Source organism: Nicotiana tabacum, chromosome 8, assembly GCF_000715075.1.
Source record: "Nicotiana tabacum cultivar K326 chromosome 8, ASM71507v2, whole genome shotgun sequence".
NCBI classification, from domain to species: domain Eukaryota; kingdom Viridiplantae; phylum Streptophyta; class Magnoliopsida; order Solanales; family Solanaceae; genus Nicotiana; species Nicotiana tabacum.
This window is the reverse complement of record NC_134087.1, coordinates 52,767,738-52,786,600: the sequence shown is the minus strand read 5'-3', so window position 1 is coordinate 52,786,600 and position 18,863 is coordinate 52,767,738.

Genomic DNA, 18,863 nt, shown 5'->3' with positions numbered 1-18,863 from the left:
ATTATTATCTGCTTTATCAAAGTTTTCAGCCTTGATTTTAGGGATTGATTGTCGATTCATTCCTTATTTCTCTTTGTTAAATTCCTCCATTACTTTTATTATTTTTCTAAAAAAATTACTGTGAAAGTGAAGTAAAACTTGATTATCAGTAACTTGTTTTCTTCTAAATACAGACTTTGACTGAAAAATCTATTTTTTGGTTAAACAAGTGACAAATTCTTCGTGTTGCTATGCTAGGTGGAATTGGTTATTATACTCATAGCTTTGATGTCATAATCATTAATCAGTAATCCGTACGATTGAGTCGTCATTTATCATACCCTAACTATTCAATCCCACAATCCAAAGGGTATATATATATATATATATATATATATATGTAAACTTTTCAATCAATTATTTTTAGGGATTGTTATTTTCACACACAACAACAGAAAAAAGGTAGCGATTTACTGAGTATTCTGGTTTCCAAGAGTAAGCGAGTCAGAAGCTTATATTACATGGGACCCATAAAGGCCATGGTAATGTTACTCGTGTAAGAACATGATTTTTTCTTCGCAGGTTTTTTTTGGACAAATGTTAGAACCAAATTCAAGACTCCTCCTTCTCTACGTCTCTTCCATTATTCCTGCGGATATAATATGTGCGAAATAATTAATTTAGCACACCCATGATAACATAAATAATTTATCTAAACAGTATTACGCATAACCGTCTATCACAGGTGAAAATAGTAATTCAATAAAAATAGAATAATTAGTTCAGATAGTATTATCATATATTATTTATAGTTTGTTTGGTCAAGTTTCTAAAATCAGCTTATTTTGATAAGTGTTTTTTCTCAAAAGTACTTTTCTGGTGAAAAGAATTTATATTTGGCTAATTAATTTGAAAAGTACTTCCGGGCAGCAACTAGTGTTTGGTCAAGCAGTAAGAAAGTGCTTTTGAGTGTATTTTTTTAAAAAAAAAAATCAAAAAAAGTGCTTCTGGATATAAGGTATATTTTCTGCTTCTCCAAAATTGCTTATGCTTCTATTAAAAAGCACTTTTTTCTTCTAAAAGCTTGTCCAAATGCTTCAACTTTGAATAAAAATATATTTTAAAAAAAAAAGTATTTTTGGCTTTGGAGAAGCTTGACCAAATAAGCTATTAATTACGATAGAATAATGTGGTTTGATGATGATTTTAAGAAACACAAAGTTTTTTCTATTTTTTAATGTATATATACAAACAAATTTATATGGTATTTAGTTTTATGAAATTTATCTTATTGTTATACAAATCATTCATCTGTATAATTTTTTTTAATGTGATGAAATTTGACTAGACAATATTCTTAAGAGTTTAATTTGATTTATTTATTCCATACTAAATGATGATTAAAATATTTAAGTGAATGTAAAATCTGGATAGTTTAGTGAAGTTAGATTTTGATACTTGCAATAGTCCTATGCAAATTGATATATATATATATAATAAGGGACAATCAAGGACTTTTGTAGTCCTCACAAAAGTTTTCAATAAAATGTAAATTTTTCAATTAATTACTTCTAGGTCTTGACCTTATTTTTTAAAGTCAAATTTACCTTTTGTTTTATGATTTACTTCTTAAAGGTTGTCCTAACTTATTTTTTCCGTTTTTTAATTTTTTTACCCGATATCTGATATTCGTATTGGAGCCCGATTAATTCAGATACGCATCGTGTAACGCTCGTTTGGAGGAATCTTGTCACGACCCAATTCCCGAACCCGGTCATGATGGCGCCTCTCGTGAAGACAAGGCCATCCAGACCAAAACGGAACACCTCTTTAAGCAGTTAATTATCATAAACAGTAATAAACATAATATAATATTCATAGATTGCGAAAATTTAACGATAACAACAGTGGAAACCATCCTGACACAGCCCAAACCGGGGTGTCACAAGTCATGAGCAACTAAGAAATCCGGTTACAAGTCTACTGAACACTAAATCCGATACAATAGTTCTAAAAACATGAAAATGATAAGATAAGGGAGGCACGGGGCTGCGAACGCCAACAACTACCTCGTAGTCTCCGAATCACTACCTGAACTGGGAGAATCAGCACTTAGGAGCGGACTTTGCGATGCCTGAATCTGCACGCATGGTGCAGAGAGTAATGTGAGTACTTCAACTCAGTGAGTAATAATTATAAATAATGGCTGAAAGTATGAAAACACGTAAAGACATAAAGCAATTCCGTATCAAGCAGTAAAATCACTTAAAGCAGTAAATCAGTGAAGAAATCAAATGATATTCCTTTTTAAAACAAGTAAAATAGGTAATTTAACAGGTAAATAACAAGTAGAAATCCGCCCCTCGGGCACAGTATCAATCGCTCAGAACAATATCAGCCCCTTAGGCTCACTCTCAGTACAATATCAGCCCCTCGGACTCATTATCAATCATTCAGAACAGTATCAGCCCCTCGAGCTCACTCTCATATCATAATGGGTACCTACGCTCACTGTCGGTGTGCAGACTCCGGAGGGGGCCCTTACGGCCCAAGCGCTATATCAAGCCACCTCATGGCATCATCACTCGGCACTGGCCTCACATCACTCAATCCACCTCGTGGCATATAAAGTATCTCAGGCCCTCGGCCTCATATCACTTAGCATATCCTCACATATGGCCCTCGGCCTCACTCAGTACAAAAATTATCACAAGCCCCTTGGGCATTAGTAAAACAATAGTTCTCAGCCCAAAACATGATGTAGAAATATCATTTAAGTTTCAAATTTGAGTAAAAGTGGCTGAGTTTGTAAAACAGTAGATATCAACAGGACTGAGTTCAAATAATAAGTCAAGTAGTGAGGAAATAGTGATAAAAATTCCCGAAGGGTTCAAATAGTTGGCACGAAGCCCAAATATGGCAATCAGCCCAAATCATGATGATAACAAAAGAATTTCAGTCAAATACACGGTAAAATCATCAATCGGGACGGACCAAGTCACAATCTCCAGTAGTAAAAGACCCTATGCTCATTATCCAACACATATTTTGCCTCAATATAGCACTACGATGTGCAATCCGGGGTTTCAAACCCTTAGGACATCATTTACAATCATTACTCACCTCGAACCGGCTAATTATCTAGATCGCGACGCCTTTGCCCCTCGTATTGGCCTCCACGAGCGTCGAATCTATCCAAAATCAGAACGAATACGTCACAATATGCTAAGGGAACAAAGCCCAAGCGAAAACATTCAAAAAATATCAAAAATTCCGAAATTAGCAAAACCCGAGTCCTGAGCCCACATCTCAGAATCGGGTAAAATTTACATTTTCAGAATCCTCATACCCTCACGAGTCTAACAATACCAAAATTATCCAATTCCGATACCATTTGGTCCTTCAAATCATCATTTTACATTTTTGAAAGGTTTCACAATTTTCTTCCCAAATTCCATCCCAAATCACGAATTAAATGGTGAATTCAGTGATAGATTCATGTATTCTAGCCAAATCTGAGTCAAAATCACTTACCCCGATGAACTTCTTGAAAAACTTTCGAAATATCGCCAAAATCCGAGCTCTCTAGGTCAAAATATTAAATAAAACCCAAAACCTCGTATTTATAGAGTACCCCTCAGATTTCAGCCTACGCAGGCCGCACTAAATCGACTGTGGTTCGCACGAGCCAGTGCGATCCGCGCAAAAATAACCACGGCCGCACAGGCCTTCCTCTGTAGTGGCAGGCCTTAGTATTTTGGCCATAACATTTTTTACAGATGTCCAAATTACGATATCTTTACCTTTTCTAGAAACTAGACACGAAGTGCTACAACTTTCATTTTTGAAACATCTCAAAATTTCTTGTAGATCAAAAGATATGAGCTTCCGAAGTAGGACTAGCAAATCGTTCCCCACCGCGGCCGCACACCATTTTGTGCGGTCCGCATGACACCTACCGCGACCGCACTTCTTTTTGTGCGGTCCATACAGCACATACCGCGGCCGCACTTCTTTTTGTGCGGAGCTATGATTTTCGACCTAAAATATCTCGGGACCCCCGAAACTTCAAACTAATTGTACCAACACATCCCATAACATCGTTCAAACTTGTCCAACACTTTGGAATGCTTACAACAACATCAAATCACCAATTTAACATAGGATTCAAGCCTAAGAACTCCAAGAACTCTTAAATTATGCTTTCGCTCAAAAAGTCTATCAAATCTCGTCCGAATGACCTAAAATTTTGCACACACATCCCAAATGACACAACGAAGCTACTGCAACTCTCGGAATTCAATTCCGGCCCTTATATCAAAATCTCGCCTATCAACCCAAAATTGTCAAAATATCAATTTAGCCAATTCAAGCCTAAATCTCCTCTACAACTCCAAAACCCATTCCGATCGCGCTCCGGAGTAACAAATCACCTCCCGAAGCTAACCGAGCCATCGGAACTCACATCTGAGCCCTCTAACTCATAAGTCAACATCCGGTTGACTTTTCCAACTTAAGCATTCTTAAGAGAGACTACGTGTCTCATTTCTTACCAAAACCACACCAAACACAAACCAATCAACTCGACCACATAAAACATGGATAACGAAGTATAAAGAAGCAGAAATGGGGGAAACGGAGCGGTAACTCATGAGACGACTGACCGGGTCGTCACATCCTCCCCAACTTAAACAAACGTTCGTCCTCGAACGAGTCAAGAAACATACCTGAAGTCTCAAACAGATGAGGATATCTGCTCCGTATCTCCCGCTTGGCCTCCCAGGTAGCCTCCTCCACGGGCCGACCTCTCCACTACACTTTACTGAAGCTATATTCTTTGACCTCAACTTCCGAACCTGACGACCCAAAATAGCTACTGGCTCCGCATCATATGTCAAATCATCATCCAACTAAACCATGCTGAAATCCAAAACATGAGACGGATCCCCAATATACTTCCGGAGCATAGAAACATGAAATACCGGATGCACACTCGACAGGCTGGGTGGCAAAGCAAGCTCATAAGCCACCTCCCCAATCCTCCGAAGCACCTCAAAAGGCCCAATGAACCGCGAACTCAACTTCACTTTCTTCCCAAACCTCATAACACCCTTCATGGGCGAAACCTTCAGCAAGACCTTCTCACCGACCATGTAGGACACATCTCGAACCTTCCGGTCCGCATAACTCTTCTGATGCGACTGCTGTACAAAGCCTCTCCTGAATCACCTTCACCTTCTCTAAGGCATACTGAACCAAATCTGTCCCCAATAGTCTAGCCTCGCCAGGCTCAAACCAACCAACTGGAGATCTACACCGCCTCCCGCACAAAGCCTCATATGGAGCCATCTAAATACTTGACTGGTAGCTGTTGTTGTAAGCAAACTCTGCAAGCGGTAGAAACTCATCCCATGAACCTCCAAAGTCAATAACACAAGCACGCAACATGTCCTCCAATATCTGAATCGTACGCTCGGACTGTCCATCCGTCTAAGGATGATAGTTGTGCTCAACTCCACTTAAGTACCCAACTCTCGCTGAATAGATTTCCAAAACTGGGAAGTAAACTGAGTACCTCTATTTGAGATGATGGAAACCGGAACACCATGCAACCGAACAATCTCCCGGATATAAATCCCTGCCAACCGCTCTGAAAAATAGGTAGTACACACAGGGATGAAGTGCGCGGACTTGGTCAGCCGATCCACAATCACCCAAATAGCATCAAACTTCTTCAAAGTCCGAGGAAGTCCAACCACAAAGTCCATAGTGATTCTCTCCCACTTCCATTCAGGAATAACCATCTGCTGAAGCAAGCCACCCAGTCTCTGATGCTTATAGTTTACCTGTTGACAGTTGAGACACCGAGCTACAAACCCCACAATATCTTTCTTCATTCTTCTCCACCAATAGTGCTGCCTCAAATCCTGGTACATCTTCGTGACACCCGGATGGATAGAATACCGCGAGCTATGGGCCTCCTCCAGAATCAACTCTCTAAGCCCTTCCACATTGGGCACACAAATCTGGCCCTGCATCCTCAACACACCATCATCACCGATGGTTACATATTTGGCATCATCATGCTGAACTCTGTCCTTAAGACAAGCAAATGCGGATCATCATACTGGTGCTCTTTGATGCGATCATATAAGGAAGACCGAGAAACCACACATGCCAACACCCGACTGGGCTCCGAAATATCCCCTCACGAACCGATTGGCCAAGGCCTGAACATCAACTGCAAGAGGTCTCTCCCCAACTAGGATGTATGCTAACTCCCCATACTCACTGCCTTTCGGCTCAAAGCATCGGCCACCACATTGGCCCTTCCCGGATGGTACAATATAGTGATATCATAATCCTTAAGCAACTCTAACCATCTCCGCTGCCTCAAATTAAGATCTTTCTGCTTGAACAATTGCTGAAAACTGCGATAATCAGTGAATACCTCACAAGATACGCCATACAAGTAATACCTCCAAATCTTCAATTCATGAACTATGGCGGCCAACTCCAAATCATGAACAGGGAATTTCTTTTCATGGGGCTTCAACTGACGAGAAGCATAAGCAATAACTCTACCCTCCTGCATCAATACACAACCAATCCCAACTCTCGAAGCATCACAATACACAGTATATGAACCTGAAGCTGATGGCAAAACCAATACTGGAGTTGTGGTCAAAGCTGTCTTGAGCTTCTAAAAGCTCTCCTCACACTCGTCTGACCATACAAATGAAACACTTTTCTAAGTCAACTTGGTCAAGGGCGATACGATAGATGAGAATCCCTAAACAAACCGGCGATAATAGCCCGCCAACCCAAGAAAGCTATGAATCTCTGTGGCTGAGGATGGTCCAGGCCAACTCTGAACTGCCTATATCTTCTTTGGATCAATCTGAATACCCTCGCTGGACACCACATGCCCCAAGAAAGCCACTGAACTGAGCCAAAACTCACACTTGGAGAATTTTGCATAAAGCTTCTCCTCCCTCAATCTCTGCAATACAACTCTCAAATGCTCTGCGTGCTCCTCCTGACTACGCGAGTATACCAAAATATCGTCAATAGGCAAAGGATAGTTGTTCTTAATTGTTACTTTGTTCAATTGCCTATAATCAATGCACATTCTCATCGTGCCATCCTTCTTCTTCACAAACAAAATCGGTGCACCCCAAGGTGACACACTAGGCCGACTGAACCCCTTATCTAGGAGTTCCTGAAGTTGTTCTTTCAATTCCTTCAACTCTGCTGGTGCCATACGATATGGCGGAATAGAAATAGGCTGAGTGCTCGGCACCAGGTCAATACCAAAATCAATATCCCTGTCCGGTGGCATGCCCGACATGTCTGCAGGAAACACATCGGAAAATCCCTCACAATTGGGACGGAATCGATACTAGGAGTCTCAGCTCCAATATCCCTCACAAATGCTAGATATGAAAGACAAACCTTCCTAACCATACGTTGGGCCTTCAAGAAAGATATCACTCTACTAGGAACATAATCAGTCACACTACGCCACTCGATCCGCGGTACACCCGGCATAGCCAAAGTGACTGTCTTAGCATGACAGTCTAGAATAGCACGACACGGAGATAGCCAATCCATGCCTAAAATGACAGCAAAATCCACCATGCTCAATAGCAATAGATCTACTCGGGTCTCCAGACTCCCAATAGTCACCACACATGACTGGTACACATGGTCTACAATAACAGTATCACCCACCGGGGTAGATACATGAACAGGTAAAGCAGGAAACTCACGGGGTGTACCCAAATAACGAGCAAAGTATGATGACACATAAGAAAAGGTGGAACCGGGATCAAATAATATAGAGGCATCTCTGTGGCAGACTAAAACAATACCTGTAATGACAGCATTTGAAGCAATAGCATCTGGCCTGCCTGGAAGTGCATAGAAACGGGCCTGACCGCCCCCTGATCGACCTCCCCCTGGCTGCCTGACCTCCACCCCTAGCTGGCTGGGCAGGTGGTGAGGTAACTGGAGCAGAAGTCGTGGGCTGACCCCTTTACTGAGATGAACTAGCAATACGACGAGGACACTACCTCCACACATATCCAAACTCTCCACACTCTAAACAACTCCCAGGTGTTGGAGAAGGGGACTGAAGGGAACCCCTCACACCAGAGTGACCAGCTGATGCACTTGGCATAGAAGAACCCTGAGCTGACGGGGCACAAGATGAACTCTGGGCTGGAAGGGCACTAAGTGATGACTGGCCCTGCTGAGTACCGTGATAACCATGACCCGAAGATGCCCCACGATAACCTAAGCGAGCTGACTGAGCAGGCCTGAAAGAACAGCCTCTACCATGCTGAAACTGGCCCCTCGAAGGAGCACCACTATAATTGCCAGATCCTTGAGGCCTCTTGGCCTCCCTCTCCTCTCGATCCTGACGGCAAACCATCTCAATCTCGCGAGCGATATCGACCACCTCCTCGAATGTATCCTCCAACGCCCTCTCTCGGGTCATAAGCATACGGAGATGATAGTTAAGGCCATCAACAAATCTCTTGATCCTCTCACGATCTATCGGAACCATCCAAATGGCATGACGAGCCAACTCAGAAAACCTCGACTCATACTATGACACAGTCATATCCCCCTGTCGCAACCACTCAAACTGTCTATGCAGCTCCTCTCTGCAGGACTGCGGTACATACTTCTCCAAGAAAAGAGTGGAGAACTCATGCCAAGTAAGAGACGCTGCTCCAACCGGCCTACACCTCTTATACGCCTCCCACCAAGTGAAGGCAGCCCCAGTAAAATGAAAGGTGATAAATGCCACACCACTAGTCTCAAGAATCCCTATAGTATGGAGCATCCGCTGACACTTATCAAGAAAACCCTAGGCATCCTCGCCCTCGGCACCTCTGAATGATGGAGGCTGGAGTCTACCAAACCTCTCAAGACGATGCTGCTCATCATCTGGCATAACTGGCACAACAAACTTTTGAGCTGGTGCAACCGGTTGAGTTGGAGGTTCCCCCAGTGTCTGTAGTCCCTCCACTACCTGCTCAGGTGTGCAAGCAGCGGGGGTCTGATTGCCTCCCTCGGCCTGTGAAGTAGCTGCTGTTGTAGTGGCTGAAACTGCCTAAGCCAGTCCAGTGCAAACTGATAAGATTTGTGCCAAGGCCTCCTGAAGACCCGGAATCACGATGGGCACAGCTGGTGCCTGAACTGGTGCTGCTGGAGTATCCATAGCTGGAGCTTGATCCGAAGCTAGGGCAGCTGGTGGATCTGTAGGTGTTGCTCTGCCTCTACCACGTCCACGGCCTCTGGTGGTCTCAGCTGGTGGTACTGGTGGTCATCCACCTCTTCCGGTAGCTCGCGTTCTCACCATATGTGAGAGAATGGAATAACAGAAGTTTAGTACTCGGACCAACAAGTTCGCACGACAAGAGTTTCAAGAATATAAAGTTTTTCCTAAAAAGGTTTTGTAGCCTCTCGAGGATAAATATAGACATCTCTATACCGATCTGCGAGACTCTACTAATCTCTCCCATGACGTATGATACCTATATAACCTAGGCTCTGATACCAACTTGTCACGACCCAATTCCCAAACCCGGTCGTGATGGCGCCTCTCATGAAGATCAGGCCAGCCAGACCAAACGGAACACCTCTTTAAGCAGTTAATTATCATAAACAGTAATAAACATAATATAATATCCATAGATTGCAAAAATTTAACGATAACAACAGTGGAAACCATCCCGACCCAGCCCAAACTAGGGTGTCACAAGTCATGAGCAACTAAGAAATCCTGTTACAAGTCTACTGAACACTAAATCTGATACAATAGTTCTAAAAACATGAAAATGATAAGATAAGGGAGGCACGGGGCTGCAACGCCAAGTCACAATCCCCAGTAGTAAAAGATCCCACGCTCATCATCCAGCGCGTATCTTGCGTCAATATAACACTACGATGTGCAATCCGGGGTTTCAAACCCTCAGGACATCATTTACAATCATTACTCACCTCAAACTGGCTAATTCTCTAGCTCGCAACGCCTTTTCCCCTCGAATTGGCCTCCACGAGCGTCGAATCTATCCAAAATCAGAACAAATACGTCACAATATGCTAAGGGAATAAAGCCCAAGCGAAAACATTCAAAAAATATCAAAAATCTCGAAATTAGCAAAACCCGAGCCCCGGGCCCACGTCTCGGAGTCGAGTAAAATTTACATTTTCAGAATCCTCATACCCTCACGAGTCTAACCATACCAAAATTATCCAATTCCGATACCATTTGGTCCTTCAAATCATCATTTTACATTTTTGAAAGGTTTCACAATTTTCTTCCCAAATTCCATCCCAAATCACAAATTAAATGATGAATTGAGTGATAGATTCATGTATTCTAGCAAAATCTGAGTTAAAATCACTTACCCCGATGAATTTCTTGAAAAACCTTCGAAAAATCGCCAAAATCCGAGCTCTCTAGGTCAAAATATTAAATAAAACCCAAAACCTTATATTTATAGAGTACCCCTCAGATTTCAGCCTCCGCGGGCCGCACCAAATAGACCGCGGTCCGCACAAGCCAATGCGGTCCGCGCAAAAACAACCGCGGCCGCACAAGCCTTCCTCTGTAGTGACAGGCCTTAGTATTTTAGCCATAACATTTTCTACATATGTCGAAATTGCGATATCTTTACCATTCTTGAAACTAGACATGAATTGCTACAACTCTCATTTTTGAATCATCTCGAAATTTCTAGTAGATCAAAAGATATGAGCTTCCGAAGTAGGACCATCGAATCGTTCCCCACCGCAGCCGCACACCATTTTGTGCAGTCCGCATGACACCTACCGCGGCCGCACTTCTTTTTGTGCGGACCGCGCGGGTGGTTTCCGAGGCTTGCAACCCTCCTAGACCTACTACAGCTATGATTTTCGGCCTAAAATATCCCGGGACCCCCGAAACTTCAAACTAATTGTACCAACACATCCCGTGACATCGTTCAAACTTGTCCAACACTTCGGAACGCTTACAACAACATCAAATCACCTTTAACATAGGATTCAAGCCTAAGAACTCCAAGAACTCCTAAATTATGCTTTTGCTCAAAAAGTCTATCAAATCTCGTCCAAAGAACCTGAAATTTTGCGCACACATCCCAAATGACACAACGAAGGTACTGTAACTCTTGGAATTCCATTCTGACCCTTATATCAAAATCTCGCTTATCAACCCAAAATTGCCAAAATATCAATTTCGCCAATTCAAGCCTAAATCTCCTCTACAACTCCAAAACCCATTCCGATCGCGCTCCGAAGTCACAAATCACCTCCCGAAGCTAACCAAACCATCGGAACTCACATCCGAGCCCTCTAACTCATAAGTCAACATCCGGTTGACTTTTCCAACTTAAGCCTTCTTAAAAGAGACTAAGTTTCTCATTTCTTACCAAAACCACACCAAACACAAACCAATCAACTCAACCACATAAAACACGGATAACGAAGCATAAAGAAGCAGAAATGGGGGAAACGGAGCGGTAACTCATGAGACGACTGACCGGGTCATCACAAATCTCTCCCTACCAAGAATTTTTTTATACCGAGGCTCGAACTCGACAACCTTGGTAAGGAAGGAGCAGCCTTATCCGCTGCATTTTATTTTCCCTGTTACTTTCTTCAATTGACCTTATCTATTAACAGAAAAATAGTTATTTTTTCGCTAGATTCTTGTTTCTTGTTGATATCTCATTCCCCTTTTTCATTTGTTGCTTATTATAGTTTTGTACATGTAGGCATTTCTTTTACTTTTTATTTGTATTATAAAATTTGAGAATTTCTGAAAATTCTTCTACTTATATTTAGGCATTTCTTTTACTTTATATTTAAACTTTAATGAGCTCATATGTGTTTAAAAAGTTAGTGTTATCTATCATGATCGGGTTATTTTTAAAATCCCTTGTTTGGTTAACTTTAATTAATTTTCTAAATACAAAATAAGTTTGGTTGGATTCGGTAATGTTTTGGTTTAAATTATTTATTTTTCTTAAAAGTTTACTAAATATCTATATTATTAATTTAAGTCAGTATTATCAGTCATGATCAGGTTATCTTTAAAATCCATCATTTGATTAACTTTAATTAATTTTCTAAATACAAAATAAGTTTGGTCAGATTCGGTAACGTTTTGGTTCAAATTCTGTATTTGTTTTAAAAGTTCACTAAATATTGATATTATTAATTTAGAACTATATAACTTTAAAATCTAGGATTCAGAATTCATAAACTTCAAATTCTGGCTCCGCTTGTGATTTAAAGTAAAAAAATTCATCAAAATGAAAGTTAAAATATTAAAGGAGTGAAATGATAGTTTTGGTTTTATATCTTGAGTTTGGACCCGAACTTAGCACGGGCTTCAAAAACTAGTATAATCCAATAAAAGAGAAAAGTAATAAGGCAAAATACATACTTTACCCATCGACCTTGTCCCCAAATCCCTCTTACATACCTCTTAAATACGGGAATAATATTACACACCAAAACTTTTAAAGGTTGTCAATTATATATCACTTCAGTGTTTGACCACATCTGCTCAAAGATTGCTCTTACACGCGCCAATCAGCATCTGACACGTGTCAAATCGAGGAAAAAAAATAAAAACTGAAAAAAAACCCCGCCAAAAAACCCCTCTTAAGAAACCCTCCCCTCCTCATCTTCCTAACCCCATCATCTACTCCATCACCACCATACTACCACCATCCTTTTCACCACAAGAACCTTCTTCCCTAACTATAGATTCAATTCTTTGTTGATATTTAACATCTGTCACAAATCCTTATACAAATTTCAAATTCAAGCTCAAACCCAAAGCTTCAAACTTGTTAATGGTGTTTTCTTGAATTTTATCAAAATTAATTACCTAAGTAAATTTTTACTCAACAATAATTACGAATTCAAACTAATTTTTTAGGTCATGGAACACCAAATCAACAAGACCGATTAAATTTTCAAGCTTTTTCAAAAAGTCAATAATGATGATTTTTACAAGACCCAATAACTCCTATGCTCTTTTTTTTCTTTTCCTCTTAGTCATGGGGTTGGAGAGACGAAACATGAGGGGTAAATAAAACTAGGATGGGGATTGGGGAAGAAGACGAACCGGGGGGGGGGGGGAGAAAAAGCTGGGGTTTGGGGTTGGGGAAGAAGACATGAGTTATATTTTTTTCTTTAATTTAAAGGAAATAGTTAAAAAAGGGAAAATAAAAAAAATCTTAATTTCAGGTGAATTTTTTAGTTTTCACTCGTCTCTTTTATGCGTAATACACGAGTGTGACACATGGCAAAAGAGGTGTGTAATTGACACACTTTTAAAAGTTTTGATGTGCAATATTATTTCCGTGTTTAACAAATGTATAACAGAGATTTGAGTACAAGGTCGATGGATAAAGTATGTATTTTGCCAAAGTAATAACCCAACCATAACCGAGATTTCACAGAGGAAAGTCAATCAGAGTTCAAAATTAAAAATTAAACCTAGAAAAGTCTTACCTTTCCAACCTTGTCTGCTATACGACCGATATAAGGTTCGAGAAAAGGAGTCACACGCAGGTTCATCATTCACTGGAAGCTAGGATCACATCCACAAATATAATTAGCGATAATATTAGTTTTTCGTTATTTAAATGGAAACACATTAAAATGGAACCTAAAAAGTAGAGATTTTGTAGGAGGAGCGTTACGGGCTTGTCAGGGACGATGTGCAGGGGTATTATCACTTTTAGGGGAGATATTCAAAAATAGTTAGATTTACAAGTGGTCATTTAAAAATAGCCACAGTTTTAAAAGTAATCAAAATTTAGCCATTTTTCATATAAAGATAAATCTTAATGAAAATACTGTTCAAAATTCGGAAAAATATTCCAGTATAATATACTGGAGTTCCAGTATAATATACCGGTCTAGCATAATATACTAGAACTTTCCCCCTGTTGGAGTTCCAACATAATATGCTTGAAATTCATACACATGTGCACTAATCTCCAATATATTATGCTGAAACTTTCCGTGTTGCAGCAAAATAGTGGCTATTTTTCAATTACTTTGCAAATGCTGGCTATTTTTGAATGACCAGTCCGAAAACTGGCTAGCCCGTGCTATTTGAAATTCAAAAATAGCCAGATTTACAAGTGGTCATTCAAAAATAGTCATGGTTTCAAAAATAATCAAAATTTAGCCACTTTTCATGTAAAGATAAATCTGAACGAAAACACTATTCAAAATCCGGAAAAAAATACTCCAGTATAATATACTGGAGTTCCAGTATACTTTGCTGGAACTCCAGTATAATGGAGTCAGCATAATATACTGGAGATTGGAGCACTAGTGTCACGACCCCAATTCGCCCTTTGTGAACCATCGTGACGACACCTAGTCCCTACGACTAGGTAAGCTTAAATTGCGGAAGTAAAACAATTTAAAACAGAATTAGAGTAATAGGACAATGTTTAAAAGTGCCGCTCGGCATACACAATATTTAACTCTCAGAAACCAATACATATCTCCAAGACCCGAAAACCCATGAATCACAAGCTAAGGATTACTACACGGTACTCTAACTCCAGAATATCTAACAAGGAAAAGAAATACAGAAGGGCAAATGTATAGAATAGAAAGGTACTCCTCGGTTTGCGGACGCGGCAAATATACCTCAAAGTCGCTGGAGCAGTCGCCTCGCCTCAAGGGTGATAGGACTGAGTTGCAGTACCTGGATCTGCACATGAAAAATATGCGCAGTAGGGGCATGAGTACACCACAGCAGTACTCAGTAAGTGCCGAGCTTAACATCGGTCGGGTAGTGACAAAGAAGGTCATGGCCCTACTAAGGTTAAATAAAATACAAAGTATAACAATGTAAAACAAGACAGTATAATTAAGTGTAACAGTAAGAAGTAACATAGAATAGAAAGCAACAACTAGAACAGAGGCAAAATAATCACGAAAAGGAAATACAACTCAACACAGAGATAACAACCGGGGTACTTTCCAGGATACCGTCCTATAGTCCCAATTACATCTATCCAGTGGATCTCCCAGGATACTATCCCATAGTCCATCATATATATCCTAAGGATCTCCGGGGATCCCGTCCCGTAGTTCAACTATCAGTGCGCGGGTATCTACCAGAATCCTGATCCGTAGTCCCAAATATAAATACCCAGTAATGGGAGAATCTACCGGGTGCAGTCCCGTAGTTCCATATAACTGTGCAGAAGGATCTACCGGAATCCCATATCCGTAGTCCTAAATAAACAAACAAGGGGGATCTACCAGAATCCCACATCCGTAGTCCCAATGTAAATACATAACAACAACAACAGGAAAATATTAAGAAATGGCAAATTTCATATTAAGGCAACAAGTAATTCTAGCCTAGCATGCTGCATAGAATTCATGTAAGGCAGTTTGAGCAAATAACACAATTAGATCACATAGACATGCTTTCCTAAGCTAACAACAGGCTTAATAGTACGAATAATAAAAACATAAAAGGAAATATACTAGTAATTACTTAATGAAAACTGGATTTCCAACAATTAGCACAAGTACGCACTCGTCACCTCATGTACAAGTCATTTCAATTACCAAATATACCAAATCCTAAGGGTAAGGTCCCCCACACAAGGTCCCCGCAAGGTTAGGCAAGCCACTTACCTCGAACCGGCTAAAAATCAATCCGAAACCACGCTTTTGCCACAAGTACTCGACTCCAAATGGCCAAAATCTATTCAATTCAATTGCATAATATAAATAACACTTCAAGTAACTGATTTTACAAAGAAATTCTAAGCTAATACGCGAAATTAGGTAAAATAACCAAAACGCCCCTCGGGCCCACATCTCGGAATCAGGTAAAATTTATATTTTCAGAATCCTCACGCTCTCACGAGTTCATGCATACCAAAACTATCCAAATCCAAGGTCAAATTCCCAATCAAAAGTCGAATTCTAAGTCTAAAAACTTTCTTCCAACTTTTCCCCAATTTTCATCTCCAATTTGAAATTAAATGATGATACTAACTATAGATTGATGGAATATAACTAGAAAGGGTTAAAAAATTGTTACCCACTGATCTCCTCTTCAATTTCCTCCTAAAATCGCCCTCTCCCGAGCTCTAAATCGAATTTCCAACTTTTGAAACTAAACCCTCAAAATTTCATATTTCTGCCCAGCTATTACGACATTTGCGGTCGCTTTTGCGAAACACTTGTCGCACCTGCGACTTCTCACTTAAACCCATCTTCCGCATCTGCGACTCCCCTTCCACAGATGTGGTACCGCTCCTGCGAAAACTCCACCACTTCTGCGGTCTTTGCTGAACTTCCCCAATTCCGCTTCTACGGTCGATCCGCCACTTCTGCGGCTCTGCACCTGCGGTCCCACACTCGTAGGTGCGGTTACGACAGAGGAACAGCTGAAGCTGCAACTCCAACTCCAAAAATCTTTCCGTCAACCATCCGAAATTACCCCGAGGCCCTCGGGACCTCAACCAAATATATCAACATATTCCATAACTTCATTCAAACTTGTTCCAACCTTCGAAACGCTCAAAACAACATCAAAACACCTATTTTTATCAGATTCAAGCCTAAGAATTCCAAAAACTCTAAAAATACGCTTTTGATCAAAAAGTCTATCAAACCTCGTCCGAATGACCTGAAATTTTGCACACACGTCACATTAAATAGTATGGAGCTACTCCAACTTTCGGAATTCCATTCCGACCCTCGGATCAAAATCCCACTATCGAACCGGAAACTTCAAAAAATTTAACTTTCGGCATTTCAAGCCTAAATTAGCTACAGACCTCCAAAACACAACCCGAACACGCCCGTAAGCCTGAAATCACCCAACAGAGCTAATGGAACAATCTGATTTCCATTACGAGGCTGTCTTCACACTGTTCCGACTACGGTCAACTTTCCAACACTTAAGCTCTCATTTAGGGACTAAGTGTCCCAAAACTCTCCGAAACTCAAAATCGAACGTCCCGACAAATCAAAATAGTAGAAATAAACTCGGGGAAAGCAATTAATAGGGGATCGGGGGGTTAATTCTTAAGACGACCGGCCGGGTCGTCACATCCTCCTACACTTAAACATTTGTTCGTCCTCGAACGAGCATAAAGACATACCTGAAGTAGTGAAAAGATGAGGGTAACGGCTGCGCATATCCTGCTCGGTCTCCCAGGTCGCCTCCTCGACCGGCCTGCCCTGACACTAAACCTTTACCGAAACAATGTTCTTTGACCTTAGCTTTCTCACCTGCCTGTCCAATATTGTTAGTGGCTCCTCAACATAAGATAGATCCTTGTCCAACTGGACTGAATTGAAATCCAATACGTGCGATGGATCATCGTGATACCTCCGGAGCATCGAAACTTGAAATACCGGATGAACTCCTACCAAGCTGGGAGGTAAGGCAAGCTCATAAGCAACCTTCCCAACACGCCTCAATATCTCAAAAGGGCCAATAAAACTTGGACTCAACTTTCCCTTCTTCGCAAATCTCATAACGCCCTTCATAGGCGAAACCCGAAGCAAAACCCCCTATCCAACCATATAGGAAACATCATGAACCTTTCGGTTCGCATAACTCTTCTGTCTGGACTGGGCTATGCGGAGTCTATCCTGAATCACCTTAACTTTCTCCAAAGCATCCTGAACTAAGTCTGTGCCCAATAATCTTGCCTCACCCGGCTCAAACCAACCCACTAGGGATCTACACTGTCTAGCATATAAAGCCTCATACGGTGCCATTTGAATGCTGGACTGATAGCTGTTGTTGTAAGAAAACTCCACCAATGGCAAGAACTGATCCCAAGACCCTCCAAACTCAATCACACACGCACGGAGCATATCCTCAAGAATCTGAATAATGCGCTCGGACTGTCCGTCCGTCTGTGGATGAAATGTTATACTCAACTCCACCCGAGTACCCAACTCATGCTGAACGGCTCTCCAGAACCATGATATGAACTGAGTACCTCTATCTGAAATAATAGAAACCGGAATACCATGCGACAACCGCTCCGAGGAATAAGTAGTACACACAGGAATAAAGTGAGCGGACTTGGTCAGCCGATCCGCTATCACCCAAATAGCATCGAACTTTCTCAAAGTCCGTGGGAGCCCAACTACAAAGTCCATGGTGATCCACTCTCACTTCCACTTCGGAATCTCTATCTGCTGAAGTAACTCACCCGGTCTCTGGTGCTTATACTTCACCTGCTGACGGTTGAGACACCAAGCTACGAATCTAACTATATCATTCTTCATCCGCCTCCACCAATAGTGCTGCCTCAAATCCTGATACATCTTCGCGGCACCAGATGAATGGAATACCGCGAGCTATAGGCCTCCTCCAGAATCAACTCCCGAAGCCCATCAACATTGGGTACACAAATGCGACCATGCATCCTCAATACTTCATCATCACCAATAGTCACATCTCTGGCATCACCGTGCTGAACCCTTTCCTTGAGGACAAGCAAATGAGGGTCATTATACTATCACTACCTGATACGATCAAATAAGGAAGACCGAGAAACCACACAAGCTAGAACCCGACTGGACTCCGAAAGATCCAATCTCACAAACTGGCTGGCTAAGGCCTGAACATCCATCGCCATAGGCTTCTCCGATGCTGGTAAATAATCCAAACTCCCCAAACTCTCCGTCCGGCGACTCAAAGCATCATCCACCACATTGGCCTTGCCCGGGTGATACAAAATAGTGATGTCATAGTCCTTCAGCAACTCTAACCACCTCCTCTGGCGCAAATTTAGATCCTTTTGCTTGAACAGGTACTGCAAGCTCCGATGGTCAGT